Source organism: Bos taurus, chromosome 3 (assembly GCF_002263795.3).
Source record: "Bos taurus isolate L1 Dominette 01449 registration number 42190680 breed Hereford chromosome 3, ARS-UCD2.0, whole genome shotgun sequence".
Classification (NCBI taxonomy): domain Eukaryota; kingdom Metazoa; phylum Chordata; class Mammalia; order Artiodactyla; family Bovidae; genus Bos; species Bos taurus.
Window position 1 is genome coordinate 83,463,862 of NC_037330.1, and position 15,020 is coordinate 83,478,881.

Sequence of the window (15,020 nt, forward strand, 5' to 3'; positions counted from 1 at the left end):
AGAAAGTGGTCCCATCCTATTCCTCTGCCATCTTCAGAGTGTGCTTGTGTTTGTTTTTAATTTCATTTTCCTACATCTTCATGTTTATGATGGTGTGGGTTGAAAATTTGTTCTGTCACTCAGTCGTGTCTGACTCTGCAACCCCATGGACTGCAGCAAGTCAGGCTTCCCTGTCCTTCACCATCTCCCAGCGATTGCTCAAACTCATGTCCGTTGAGTTGGTGGTACCATCTAATCATCTTATCCTCTGTTATCCCCTTCTTTTCCTGCCTTCGATCTTCCTCACCATCAGTCTTTAAAAATTACATGTGCTGGCAAGACAGCTAAAACTAATGTAAAACTTAAGACAACACAGACTTTAAAAGACAACCTGGTGTCTTTTATTTCCTATTTCCTATACTTCTCCATCCAACTGTTACAGCAAACAAAGGAGGTGTGAGAGGGTGGTCACATCCCAGGTCTCAGGGACATCCTTGGGCACATCCCAAGTGTGTGTTCTAGCTTCATACAGAAAAGAATTCAAGAGTGAGCTATGGTAAAACAAAAAAGGGTTTATTCAGGGAGACATACACCTCATAGACAGACAGTGGGCCATCTCAGCTGGCAAGAGGTACCAGAGGGCAGGGTTGTCAGTTCCTTATAGGGTGGATGATTCCATAGGTTAATGAGTGGAAGGAGTATTTCAGTTATCTTAGGGGCAGAGACTGCCATGAATTGGGGCCAATGTTTACTCTTTGACCTTCATGGTCACCCTTGGAACTGCCATGGTGCCTGCGGGTGTGTCATTTACCAGATGATGTATTACAATGAGTGTATACTGTGGCTCAAGTTCCAATGGAAGTTGACTTTAGGATGGACTGGTTGGATCTCCTTGAAGTCCAAGGGACTCTCAGGAGTCTTCTCCAACACCACACTTCAAAAGCATCAATTCTTCGGTGCTCAGCTTTCTTCACAGTCCAACTCTCACATCCATACATGACCACTGAATAAACCATAGCCTTGACTAGATGGACCTTTGTTGGCAAAGTAATGTCTCTGCTTTTGAAAATGCTATCTAGGTTGGCCATAACTTTCCTTCCAAGGAGTAAGAGTCTTTTAATTTCATGGCTGCAATCACCATCTGCAGTGATTTTGGATCCCAAAAAATTAAAGTTTGACACTGTTTCCATTGTTTCCCCATCTATTTCCCATGAAGTGATGAGGCCAGATGCCATGATCTTCGTTTTCTGAATGTTGAGCTTTAAGCCAACTTTTTCACTCAGGAGTGTGTAGATGGTACTTAAATGCCATTGGATTTCCTCACATGGATAATTCTCACTCAAGGGATTTCTCCTCATGTGACTTGGCTTGTAGTGGGACTCCATGGAGGGAACTCCACTTGGTTGCCTCTGCTCAGGTACTCTACTGAGTCCCCTGACTCAGATAAGGCCATTTTTTTATGTTTGTGGATTGGCTTGGATTTTGCTACTTTGAGAATGCAGGTCCCACATGTAGGTGGTCCTGAGCCAAGATTCCAATTATATGATTCCAGCCTGGGAAGACTAACTCTCTCTTCTTGCTGAGAACCTGGGAGAGTGCAAGGACACTCAGATTCTTGTTTGTGGATGACAGTTAAGTCCTGGCTCCAGCTCCAGGTTCTCATTAAATGCCAGGCCTGTGGGCTTTTATTATTATTATTATTTGCATTTTATTTATTTTTTTAAATTTTATTTTATTTTTAAACTTTACAATATTGTATTAGTTTTGCAAAAATATGGAACGCTTCACGAATTTGCATGTCATCCTTGCGCAGGGGCCATGCTAATCTTCTCTGTTCCAATTTTAGTATATGTGCTGCCGAAGTGAGCACCTGTGGGCTTTTAAACACCAGCTTCTACAGTCCATCTTGGTCCTCTTGAAGGCCACGTAACCTTAGCTACTGCTCTATATCCAACACCTAGGGAATTCCCTCTTCCTGTCTTTTTAAAAAAAAAATGGTATTATTTATTTACTTTTGGCCTTAGGGGCACACATGATCTTGCATTGTGGCTTTGGGCTTTTCTCTAGTTGAGGAGAGCGGGCTTAGTTGTCCTGTGGCATGTGGGATCCTAGCTCCTTGACCAGGGATTGAACCCAGGTCCTCTGCATTGGAAGGCGAATTCTTAACCACTGGCACACCAGGGAATTCCCTTTTTCTTGCCTTTGAGACATGTATTCTTAAACTATTTGAATACCCAAATATTGTAAATAAATTCTGTCTAGCATTACTATGTTTTAGGCATGGGAGGGAGTATTTTAGAATGTGCTTCATCAATCATCTTGACCTAAAACTTTAATAGAAGTTATTTTTAGTAAAATACATTTTTTATGTTAATTTTGTAAATTTATCTTTACTCATTCTTTTATTTTTCTGGCAGATTCAAGATGTTTCTTTGTCTTGCTTTTAGATGTATAATCATATGATATATAAATAATGACAGCTTTGTTTATTAATTACATGTTTAAATTCCACCCTTTTCTAATTGCACTGGCAGGAAGTTCTAGAGCAATATCCAATAATAATGGTGCTATCAGACCCCCTCTTGTATCTGACTTTGTTAGACATGCCTTTAGTGTTTTAGCATTAAACACATTCCAGCTTTGGTGTTTGGAGAAGGAAATGGCAACCTACTCCAGTGTTCTTGCCTGGAGAATCCCATGGACAGAGGAGCCTGGTAGGCAGTTTTGGTTCTGAGAAATGTTTTCCTTATGATAAGGGAACACCCCTACATTTTCATTTTATTAAGAGGTTTATAAGAAATGTGGGGAGGAGTTTTATGAAATGCATTTTCAACATTCCTAAAGGCAATCAGATCATTCTTGTCTTTTGACCTATTGAAAATTAGTTTATACTGTTAAATTTCCTAATATGGAACCATCCTTAATTTCTTGATTCATGAAATGAACCTCACTTGGTCTTGGTGTGTTACTCTTTTAATGTATTTCTGGCTTCATTTGAGATATGTATATATATATAATTTATATGTGGAGATATACATTTTAAAACTTTTCTTTTTCATTTCTATTTAGAAGCAAAAGTAGTTTGTAGCTTTTTTCAAAATTAGGTTATTAGATTAAAGATTTACCAATTTTAAATAAGGAATTAAGATATTTCCCATATGTCTCTGCTCTTGAATAGTTGAAACAGCATCAGAAGTATCTGTTTGTTCAGTATTTGAAAGATTCACAGGAAACCATCTGGGATGAGGGTTTTTGAGAAGAATTTTCTTAATTTCTTCTATGTCATTAATTTCTTTAGGTTTTCCATGTCTTTCTAATCTAATTTTGGTAAGATATATTTTCATAGAAGAGCATCAATTTTATTTGTTTCCAATAAACTAATTATAATAGCACATAATAGTCTCACATGTATCTATCCTTCCTCTGTATATGGGACAAGTCTCTCTTTGGCATAATTTTATATTGTTGTGCTTTTTCCTCTTGTTTCTTTCTTCTGTGTTGTGAGGTTCCAACATCCACATTTTTCAGCAATCCAGATTTTAAAATTACAAAGTTATGGCTTTTAGAGTTGTGTTTTTGTTTTCTTGATCATTAATTTCTGCTCTTACCTTACTGTCTCCTTATTCTGCCTTTTAGAGATTTATTTGACTTTTTCTAACTTCTTGAAATAGTAATAGGTGAATCTTGTATGCTTTGTTTTTATTTTTTGCTTTGGTTTCACTAAGGGGCATGCAGGACCTTAGTTCTCCAACCAGGGGTCAAACTCATGAACCCTCCTTTGGAAGCACAGGGTTTTAACCACTGGACTGCCAGGGCATTCCCCTTCATGTATTTTTTTTCCCTTAATGGCAGTAATATAACTAGGTTTTTCTGTGAAGTACCTTCTGTTGAACTTCCAGGCTATTACACTCACTGGATATAGCCTTTGGGATTTATTATCTGTTTATTACATTTATTATAAGCACTTCTCAAGAGACTTTGGTACCTTAAACCCAAGGGATGAGATAAGAACACTCAGTGAGATTTGAATATGCAGAAATTGGACATGAAAATATTGTAATAACTGAGAAAAAATTGTAAGAAATTCTCAGATGTAGGGAAAGTTTAGGGGTATTGTCTAGGTGGAAGGTATGGCAATAGGCAGGTAGCAGACATTTGGAGGGCCTTCCCTGGTGGCTCAGCAGTAAAGAAGCTGCTTGCAATGCAAGGGCTGCTGGAGAAACAGGTTGGATCCCTGGGGTGAGAAGATCCCCTGGAGGAGGCCATCAGAAACCCACTCCAGTATTCTGGCCTGGAGAATGCCATGGATAGAAGAGCCTGATGAGCTACAGTTCACAGAGTCGCAAAGAGTTGCACACGACTGAAGCAACTTAGCACACATGTAGACATTTGGAAGCCAGACCAACTGGATCTTGAATCCAAGGCTAAAGTTGACGGATTTCTGTAGGCTAAGGGAGGTCCTTGATGGTGGGCTTTTTAAGAGTAGAATGCTGCAAACTCAGAACGGATTGTGGAAGATGCTAGGACTAGGGTGCCAGATGCAGTAGACAGGGCAGGATGCCAGGGACGCCTGCATGATCAGAAATCAAGGCAGCTGGCATGAATGGATGAACGGGGCTCAGAAGATCAGGGCAGAGAAGCACGATTGAAGTGGTATGCATGAAAGTAATCACAGAAGTCTTTAGTGTTCTAAGGGAGTGGAGGGAAGAGAGGAAGAGTCAAGGATTAAACTGTATATAAAGGGATTTAAAGACAGGAGTCTGAGAAGGGGATCTGGAGGAGGAGACCATGGAGAGCAGTCATGGAAGCTGAGGGGCAGAGCTGCGCTGAGCTACAAGGAAGCGAAGCTGAACACGGGTGAAGGAGGGTGGGCTGGATGTGAAGACACCCCTTTCTAGAGGATGCCCTCACTGCTAATACTAAACTGGTGAGGGTTAGAGAGCAGAATGGAAGCACTGGTGGGAAGTAAATTCTGAAGAGAATGGGCTCTTCACCCTTCAGATCTTTTCATTTTATTCACAATTAACAAACAAAATTAATTAGAGAATTGTTGTTGCTGTTGTTGGGACTAGGAGGTCAAACTTCACCTTACCTGTCTGGGTAGCATGTGTTCAGTGGAAGATATTAAATGATGTCTTTTGTCAAAGAGAAATAGACCTGAAAAAATAAATAAAACCAAGGAGATGTCCTAGTTTTAGAAAAGATTTTCTACAAATTTATTTTAAACAGAGGTCTGTCAGAGTACTAAAATATTATTTGATTTCAAAGACTATGGATATGCTGAACTTTTCAATGATATGATGTGCAAGGGATGCCTTATAGGCCCTCAGTCAATGTTAGTTATGCCCCCCAACCACCTCCCACTCCCAATACATATCTATGCAAATAAGGCCTTGTGTTTGTTCAGAGGGAGCTTCTGGGCAGATCTCCTGCTCCTGGAGGGCTGTGGAAAAGGTCCCCTGTGCAGTCTTTTGTGACTTGACTACCAGCAAATCTTCACATTGGCTGTGGTGGACTCTGTGACAAAAAAGGGAGGCCTAACCAGATTTTAGACCCCTATGAACCCCATAATTGAGTCAAGCCTATGCCATGGTCAGAGGAGAGGGAATGTGGAGGAAAAAGACCAATGGGCTTCCTATGGGGCCAGTGACAAAAAGTCAATGCCAAGAGAACAGTGTACATATATTCAAATGACATTATTGTGTTATATGGTTATGAGAACAAAGGTTTCCCATTGCAAGATTATTTTTTAGCATCCTGATAAGCAACTGATCATGTCCGGGTCCACCAGCTCAGCACATCCCCCCACTATCTCCTTTCTCAGGTGGGCCACCTGACTTGAGAGAACCGAAAGCATGTAAAACCACACAGTGTCTACAGTAACAGAATTATCCTATTCCACTCTCTGCATCAACAACAGTTGACTATTTCAGGGACCTCTTGCCCACAAGATGAAAGGTGAAACTATTGATTATTTCTAAAAGTTTCCAAAAAAAGTGATTTAAATGATCATTCAGTTTTTCAACAGAAAATGTCAACTGACAGTATATTTCCCAAGATTCTCTGAACACTTGCTGCTTCTCTTGTGGTGATCATCAATCTTAAACTCTTATTTCATGATCCTTAACCAATCCTAATCAAGCCCTTCCTTGAAAATGCTTCTGAAACTAGACTCCAAAGCATTTTAGCCATCCCAACTTTGCCTTCTCCTCTCAAGACACTATGAAGATTCTGTCCTACTGAAAAAAAAAAAATAAGAACTCAGTCTTGTCTTAACAACAAACCGTCCCGCTGCTCTTTGGGGGAAAGGCAGCATTTGATAATCTCATCTGACTTCTCCACCTCCCCACAAGTTCTGAAAGCCATTCAGAATTCAGACAAAGGTGATATGGGTTAGAGGTGCTTTGGTCAAGCAGGACAAAGACCTTATTCTATCTTCAACATGCATAAACCTAGGTGATCCACCTGGCCCTACATGTATATTCAATGTATTGTTGCTGGTGCTACTCCTCAGTCACTCAGTCTTGTCTGACTCTTTGCGACCCCGAGGACTGTAGCCTGCCAGGCTCCTCTGTCCATAGAATTTTCCAAGGAGGAATACTTGAGTGGGCAATTAACATAATGGTTATAAAGCCTTTTAATGAAAAGATATCATTTACTGTTGAAGTCCTTTAATGGACCGGAACCTGGTGGTCCGGAGTCTACCGATAAGAAAGTAAGGAGAGAGAAAGAGGCTGATATTCCTCCGTTTATGCAGAAAGCCAATAAAGCCCCTGCACGTGGCTTGCTCTGTTCACAAAGGCCTCAGCCACCCTCTCGACAGGGTGAATGTGCAGAGCGCCTTCTCAAGAGGGTCTTAGAAGCCCAGGCAGGAAAGTGAACACAGAGGACCTCTGTGCTCCAAAGAAATAGCCTGAGAGAGAGAGAAAGAAAGCAAGACACGGGGACCAAAGCTCTGATGGAGCAAAGGTGTTTTAATCAACATGGTGTGGACATATATACTGTAGTTATTCTCAGCAAAGATAAAGATTAAAATTCCAGACTTACAAAACATAGGTGATCCATATTAAAGAGAGAGAGAGCTGTAAATAATCACTTTTACCATATGGTTCATAAAAAGGAAGAGGGTACTTATCACCATATAGAAAAACTAATGAAGGAAATGCCTGGATTCCTCGGCCCCCGGGAGAGGCTTGCCTCTCCTCTTAATACTTGAATATTCAGGAATTAATAAGGAACAGAGAATTCCTGACAGATCCAAAACAGTACACAGGAAGCCCCCTGTTAAATGCTTCCTGAAAATTCCCCTTGTTTTATTATATTTGGTAAAAAAAAAAAAAAGTCCTGAGCAAATGAGTTTGGTTAGTATTAACCAACCTTATAGAAAGGCGACAGTAAACAACAAATATAATTATCAAGACAATTGCCAAAGTTACAGTTCTAGACCCGATTCTGTGGGTAATACTTTGAAACCATCCTCGTGGGTCTAGCCCGGATAATTTGTTCAGCTAAAGTTTCCAAATTAGGGGAAGAAGGCAGATTTTTAGAAAAAGTTTTAAAGATTTCCTTTTGCAGTAAATGTACATTCAGAGAGGCATTATCATGTATATTTTGTAAATGAAATTTGATTTGTTCCCAGTTGTAGGCACTATGACTGAATTGAACAGGAGTAACACAAAATTGAGTAGCTTAAAGAAATAGAGGAGTTAAAACAAGTATATCAGTTCAGTTCAGTTCAGTTCAGTCGCTCAGTCGTGTCCGACTCTTTGCGACCCCATGAATCGCAGCACACCAGGCCTCCCTGTCCATCACCAACCCCCGGAGTTCACTCAGACTCACGTCCATCGAGTCAGTGATGGCATCCAGCCATCTCATCCTCTGTCGTCCTCTTCTCCTCCTGCCCTCAATCCCTCCCAGCATCAGAGTCTTTTCCAGTGAGTCAACTCTTCGCATGAGGTGGCCAAAGTACTGGAGTTTCCGCTTTAGCATCATTACTTCCAAAGAAATCCCAGGGCTGATCTCCTTCACAAGTATATAGTTTGCACTTAATACAAGTTACAGAATGTAAAGTCTTATTAAATTTTAAATTTCCTATGGCTATAACAAAAGAGGGTGGGACACAGGCCTGTATAAAATATGACTGATTATAGCGAAAGAAATAGTTACTAAAACCACGACAGGTCTCTGTGAAATGTCTGGCCCAAGTTCCAAATTTTTCGGTGTTTGCAGCAAGTTTCCAAACGTCCCATTGTTCAGGCCCAATTTGTTTATAGAGAATGATTCAAAGAGGAGGAGGGGTGCCATTGCACCCTCAAGCCAGCCAAGAAGTCCTTTGTCATGGTAATATTTCATTAGTAACCATTTTTTTAGTGTTTTTTGTTTTTCCCCTAACTCTTTCCCTAAAGTTTTAGTAGTGTAAACATGGTTCACAGTAAATAACCCAAACAACGTCTGAAGGTCTTTTGGAGGCGGGACGAAAACCCAAGTTTGTTGGCTGACGTTAATGCGTAGTACTGCTGGGCCCATGCACAAGGGAAGGACTTCATAGCCTAAAGAAATGTTAATTAGTGTTCCTTCCTCCCCAAGGTGTGATGGCTCCTTCACGTTCTAGGGAGGGAGCATATGTATAGAGTCATTAATTGAAAAGATTGGTCCTCTCTCTGTCCATTCAACCATCTGTAATAGAGGAGGGTTGGGTATTTGTTGAGCTCAAGCTGGAGGGGGGGGCGGGGGTTGGGGGGATAGGGGTGGGCAGGTACAGGGCAAAAAACTGAGCATTGCCAGGAGAATGTATTCAGGACTCCGAGGCAATTCCTGTTGAGAGACCAAATTTTCAGCTCGATTAGTAAGGGTTTTTATTTGTCCCTAAGTGGGGAGATCATAGGGGTGATGCTGCCGAGGGTGGTGTTTTCTGGAGATCTTTAGAGCGGACATAGCCCATACTGGAGTTTTTTCTTCCTGGGGTTCTTGTTGTTTCATCTCCACTTTGAATGCCAAGGGCCCCTTCGGGTCGAATCTTTCGAAGAGGTTAAAAACAATTTTTTTTAAAAACAAAACTGTATTAACAATAGTTATAGGTTTAGAAAATATCTTATGTTGGAATCTAGTAAAGTTTGCTTTAGATAAGGTAGACAGTAGTGTGTCTGTGTATACCCTCTTTTTAAAAATTTTTATTTGCAACTTTAGTGTGTGATGTGTTCTTTTGACTATATCTTGTGTCTGTGGATTATAAGGAATACCTGTAATATGTTTAATAGAAAAAGATTGTAAAAAATGTTTAAAGCATCTAGAAATACAGGCAGGGTATAACATGTTGTGTAGCCTCACCGCGAAGAGGTGTGGCCCAGATAAAAGAGGAATTTGTGTCTATACAGACGTGTAGGAAAGAAAATGGAGGAAGTTCAGGGCACTGAGTTACATCCATTTGCCATAGTTCATTCAGTTGCAAACCGTGAGGATTAATACCTTGTGCGATGGGTCGAAGATTACCAGTCTACAAGTAGAGCAATTACTAATAATTTCTTTAGCCTGGCAGTATGGGATTTTCCATAGCTGGTGTAGGGAGCCAGCAATGTTATGCAACAGAGCATGCTGTTCCTCTGCAGTAGCAAAGGAAACCAGTTTATCAGCTTGTTCATTATCATAAGTCATGGGGCCCGGAAGACAAGAATGTGTTCGAATATGTGTAATAAAATGGGAGAATTGCCGTTTTTAACCTCAGATTGTAGTTCCAAAAAGAATTGTTGTATAATAGGTTGATTGGGATTTATGGTGGAGGTTTCTATATTTTTAAACACAAAAACAGACTATGTAGACTCAGAGACTATATTAATGGGGTAAAGTGAAAGTGAAGTTGCTAAGTCGTGTCTGACTCCTGGCGACCCCATGGACGATAGCCTACAAGAATGTAGGCAAATAACTTAAATAAGAGCATATAATTCATTTTCTTGGGCAGAATGAAATTTAGTATAAAAGACTTTATATTCCTTAAGAGACCAGAATGAAGCTTAGGCATTTTTAGTCTCATCTATAGTTTTGCCAAGACAACACACTGGTCATAGCAAACACCCTCTTCCAACAACACAAGAGAAGACTCTACACATGGACATCACCAGATGGTCAACACCGAAATCAGATTGATTATATTCTTTGCAGCCAAAGACAGAGAAGCTCTATGCAGTCAGCAAAAACAAGACTGGGAGCTGACTGTGGCTCAGATTGTGAACTCCTTATTGCCAAATTCAGACTGAAATTGAAGAAAGTAGGGAAAACCACTAGACCATTCAAGTATGACCTAAATCAAATCCCTTATGATTATACAGTGGAAGTGAGAAATAGATTTAAGGGACTAGATCTGATAGATAGAGTGCCTTATGAACTATGGACAGAAGTTCGTGACATTGTACAGGAGATAGGGATCAAGAACACCCCCATGGAAAAGAAAGGCAAAAGCAAAATGGCTGTCTGGGGAGGCCTTACACATAGCTGTGAAAAGAAGACAAGTGAAAAGCAAAGGAGAAAAAGATATAAGCATCTGAATGCAGAGTTCCAAAGAATAGCAAGGAGAGATAAAAAAGCCTTCCTCAGTGATCAATGCAAAGAAATAGAGGAAAACAACAGAATGGAAAAGACTAGAGATCTCTTCAAGAAAATGAGAGATACTGAGGGAACATTTCATGCAAAGATGGGCTCAGTCAAGGACAGAAATGGTATGAACCTAACATAAGCAGAAGATATTAAGAAGAGACGGCAAGAATACACAGATCAGATCAGTCACTCAGTCGTGTCTGACACTTTGTGACCCCATGAATTGCAGCACGCCAGGCCTCCATGTCCATCACAAACTCCCAGAGTTCACTCAGACTTACGTCCATCGAGTCAGTGATGTCATCCAGGCCATCTCATACTCTGTCGTCCCCTTCTCCTCTTGCCCCCAATCCCTCCCAGCATCAGAGTCTTTTCCAATGAGTCAACACTTCACATGAGGTGGCCAAAGGACTGGAGTTTCAGCTTTAGCATCATTCCTTCCAAAGAAATCCCAGGGCTGATCTCCTTCAGAATGGACTGGTTGGATCTCCTTGCAGTCCAAGGGACTCTCAAGAGTCTTCTCCAACACCACAGTTCAAAAGCATCAATTCTTCGGTGCTCAGCCTTCTCCACAGTCCAACTCTCACATCCATACATGACCAATGGAAAAACCATAGCCTTGACTTGATGGACCTTTGTTGGCAAAGTAATGTCTCTTCTTTTGAATATGCTATCTAGGTTGGTCATAACTTTCCTTCCAAGGAGTAAGCGTCTTTTAATTTCATGGCTGCAGTCACCATCTGCAGTGATTTGGGAGCCCAGAAAAATAAAGTCTGACACTGTTTCCACTGTTTCCCCATCTATTTCCCGTGAAGTGGTGAGACCGGATGCCATGATCTTCGTTTTCTGAATGTTGAGCTTTAAGCCAACTTTTTCACTCTCCTCTTTCACTTTCATCAAGAGGCTTTTGAGTTCCTCTTGACTTTCTGCCATAAGGGTAGTGTCATCTGCATATCTGAGATTATTGATATTTCTCCTGGCAATCTTGATTCCAGCTTGTGTTTCTTCCAGTCCAGCGTTTCTCATGATGTACTCTGCATAGAAGTTAAATAAACAGGGTGACAAATATACAGCCTTGACGAACTCCTTTTCCTATTTGGAACCAGTCTGTTGTTCCATGTCCAGTTCTAACTGTTGCTTCTTGACCTGCATACAGATTTTCAAGAGGCAGATCAGGTGGTCTGGTATTTCCATCTCTTTCAGAACTGTCCACAGTTTATAGTGATCCACACAGTCAAAGGCTTTGGCATAGTCAATAAAGCAGAAATAGATGTTTTTCTGGAACTCTCTTGCTTTTTCCATGATCCAGCAGATGTTCGCAATTTGATCTCTTGTTCCTCTGCCTTTTCTAAAATCAGCTTGAACATCTGGAAATTCACGGTTCACATATTGCTGAAGCCTGGCTTGGAGAAATTTGAGCATTACTTTACTAGCGTGTGAGATGAGTGCAATTGTGTGGTAGTTTGAGCATTCTTTTGCATTGCCTTTCTTTGGGATTGGAATGAAAACTGACCTTTTCGAGTCCTGTGGCCACTGCTGAGTTTTCCAAATTTGCTGGCATATTGAGTGCAGCACTTTCACAGCATCATCTTTCAGGATTTGGAATAGCTCAACTGGAATTCCATCACCTCCACTAGCTTTGCTCATAGTGATGCTCTCCAAGGCCCACTTGACTTCACATTCCAGGATGTCTGGCTCTAGTTGAGTGATCACACCATCGTGATTATCTGGGTCGTGAAGATCTTTTTTGTACAGTTCTTCTGTGTATTCTTGCCGTCTCTTCTTAATATCTTCTGCTTCTGTTAGGTCCATACCATTTCTGTCCTTTATCGAGCCCATCTTTGCATGAAATGTTCCTTTGGTATCTCTGATTTTCTTGAAGAGATCCCTAGTCTTTCCCATTCTGTTGTTTTCCTCTATTTCTTTGCACTGATCGCTGAAGAAGGCTTTCTTATCTCTTCTTGCTATTCTTTGGAACTCTGCATTTAGATGTTTACATTTTTCCTTTTCTCCTTTGGTTTTCACTTCTCTTCTTTTCACAGCTATTTGTAAGGCCTCCCCAGACAGCCATTTTGCTTTTTTGCATTTCTTTTCTATGGGAATGGTCTTGATCCCTGTCTCCTGTACAATGTCACGAACCTCATTCCATAGTTCATCAGGCGCTCTATCTATCAGATGTAGGCCCTTAAATCTATTTCTCAGTTGCACTGTATAATCATAAGGGATTTGATTTAGGTCATACCTGAATGGTCTAGTGGTTTTCCCTACTTTCTTCAATTTCAGTCTGAATTTGGCAATAAGGAGTTCATGGTCTGAGCCACAGTCAGCTCCCAGTTTTGTTTTTGCTGACTGTATAGAGCTTCTCCATCTTTGGCTGCAAAGAATATAATCAATCTGATTTCGGTGAAGAGCTGTACAAAAATGATCTTCACGACCAAGATAATCACGATGGTGTGATCACTCAACTAGAGCCAGACATCCTGGAATGTGAAGTCAAATGGGCCTTAGAAAGCATCACTATGAACAAAGCTAGTGGAGGTGATGGAATTCCAGTTGAGCTGTTTCAAATCCTGAAAGATGATGCTGTGAAAGTGCTACTCTCAATATGCCAGCAAATTTGGAAAACTCAGCAGTGGCCACAGGATTGGAAAAGGTCAGTGTGCATTACAATCCCAAAGAAATGCAATGCCAAACAATGCTCAAACTACTGCACAATTGCACTCATCTCACATGCTAGTAAAGTAATGCTCAAATTTCTCCAAGCCAGGCTTCAGCAATATGTGAACCGTGAACTTCCAGATGTTCAAGCTGGTTTTAGAAAAGGCAGAGGAACAAGAGATCAAATTGTGAACATCCACTGGGTCATCGAAAAAGCAAGAGAGTTCCAGAAAAACATCTATTTCTGCTTTATTGACTATGCCAAAGCCTTTGACTGTGTGGATCACAGTAAACTGTGGACAATTCTGAAAGAGATGGGAATACCAGAGCACCTGACCTGCCTCTTGAGAAACCTGTATGCAGGTCAGGAAGCAACAGTTAGAACTGGACATGGAACAACAGACTGGTTCCAAATAGGAAAAGGAGTTCGTCAAGGCTGTATACTGTCACCTTGCTTGTTTAACTTATATGCAGAGTACATCATGAGAAACGCTGGGCTGGAAGAAGCACAAGCTGGAATCAAGATTGCCGGGAGATATATCAATAACCTCAGATATGCAGATGACACCACCCTTATGGCAGAAAGTGAAGAGAAACTAAAAAACCTCTTAATGAAAGTGAAAGAGGAGAGTGAAAAAGTTGGCTTAAAGCTCAACATTCAGAAAACGAAGATCATGGCATCTGGTCCCATCACTTCATTGGAAATAGCTGGGGAAACAGTGGAAATAGAGTCAGACTCTATTTTTTTTGGGCTCCCAAATCACTGCAATTGGTGATTGCAGCCATGATATTAAGAGACGCTTACTCCTTGGAAGGAAAGTTATGACCAACCTAGATAGCATATTCAAAAGCAGAGACATTACTTTGCCAACAAAGGTCCATCTAGTCAAGGCTATGGTTTTTCCAGTGGTCATGTATGGATGTGAGAGTTGGACTGTGAAGAAAGCTGAGCACTGAAAAATTGATGCTTTTGAACTGTGGTGTTGGAGAAGACTCTTGAGAGTCCCTTGGACTGCAAGAAGAATCAACCAGTCCAGCCTAAAATCACATCCATTAGAACTTGAGCCACAGTATACCCTCATTGTATACATCATCTGGTACATTATTACTATTACTCAGTCAGTTGTGTCTGACTCTTCGCGACCTCATGGACTATAGCCCACAAGGCTCCTCTGTCCATGGGACTCTCCAGGCAAGAATACTGGAGTGGGTTGCTTTCCAGCCATTTTACCCATGTCTTAGTACTTACTGGCCTTAATAGGCCCTGGGGTCACTCCATCCGAATCTGCCTACGTGTACCAAGCTCCTGTTCTGGGCACCACTTGTTGAGGTCCTTTAATGGATCGGAACCTGGTGGTCCAGAGTCGACGATAAGAAAGTAAAGTAGAGAAAAAGAGGCTGATATTCCTTGGTTTATGCAGAAAGCCAATAAAGCCCCTGCATGGGACTTGCTTTGTTCATGAAGGCCTCAGGCGCCCTCTCAATGGGGTGAAGGTGCAGAGCACCTTCTCGAGAGGGTCTTAGAAGCCCAGGCAGGAAAGTGAACACAGAGGACCTCTGTGCTCCAAAGAAATAGCCTGAGAGAGAGAGAGAGAGAGAGAGAGAAAGAAAGCAAGACACGGGGACCAAAGCTCTGATGGAGCAAAGGTGTTTTAATCAACATGGTGTGGGCATATATATTGTAGTTATTCTCAGCAAAGATAAAGATTAAAATTCCAGACTTACAAAACACAGGCGATCCATATTAAAGAGAGAGAGAGTTGCAAATAATCACTTTTACCATATGGTTCATAAAA

The 15,020-nt window shown here is 41.1% G+C and overlaps 1 non-coding gene across 1 annotated transcript; it reads right to left on the reverse strand.

The window, feature by feature from the left end:
• Positions 1-1,747: 1,747 nt before the first annotated feature.
• Positions 1,748-1,849, reverse strand: LOC112446062 (U6 spliceosomal RNA). The gene has a single exon (XR_003034140.1). It is a non-coding gene; the product is annotated as a U6 spliceosomal RNA (small nuclear RNA).
• Between the last annotated feature and the right edge of the window lie 13,171 nt (positions 1,850-15,020).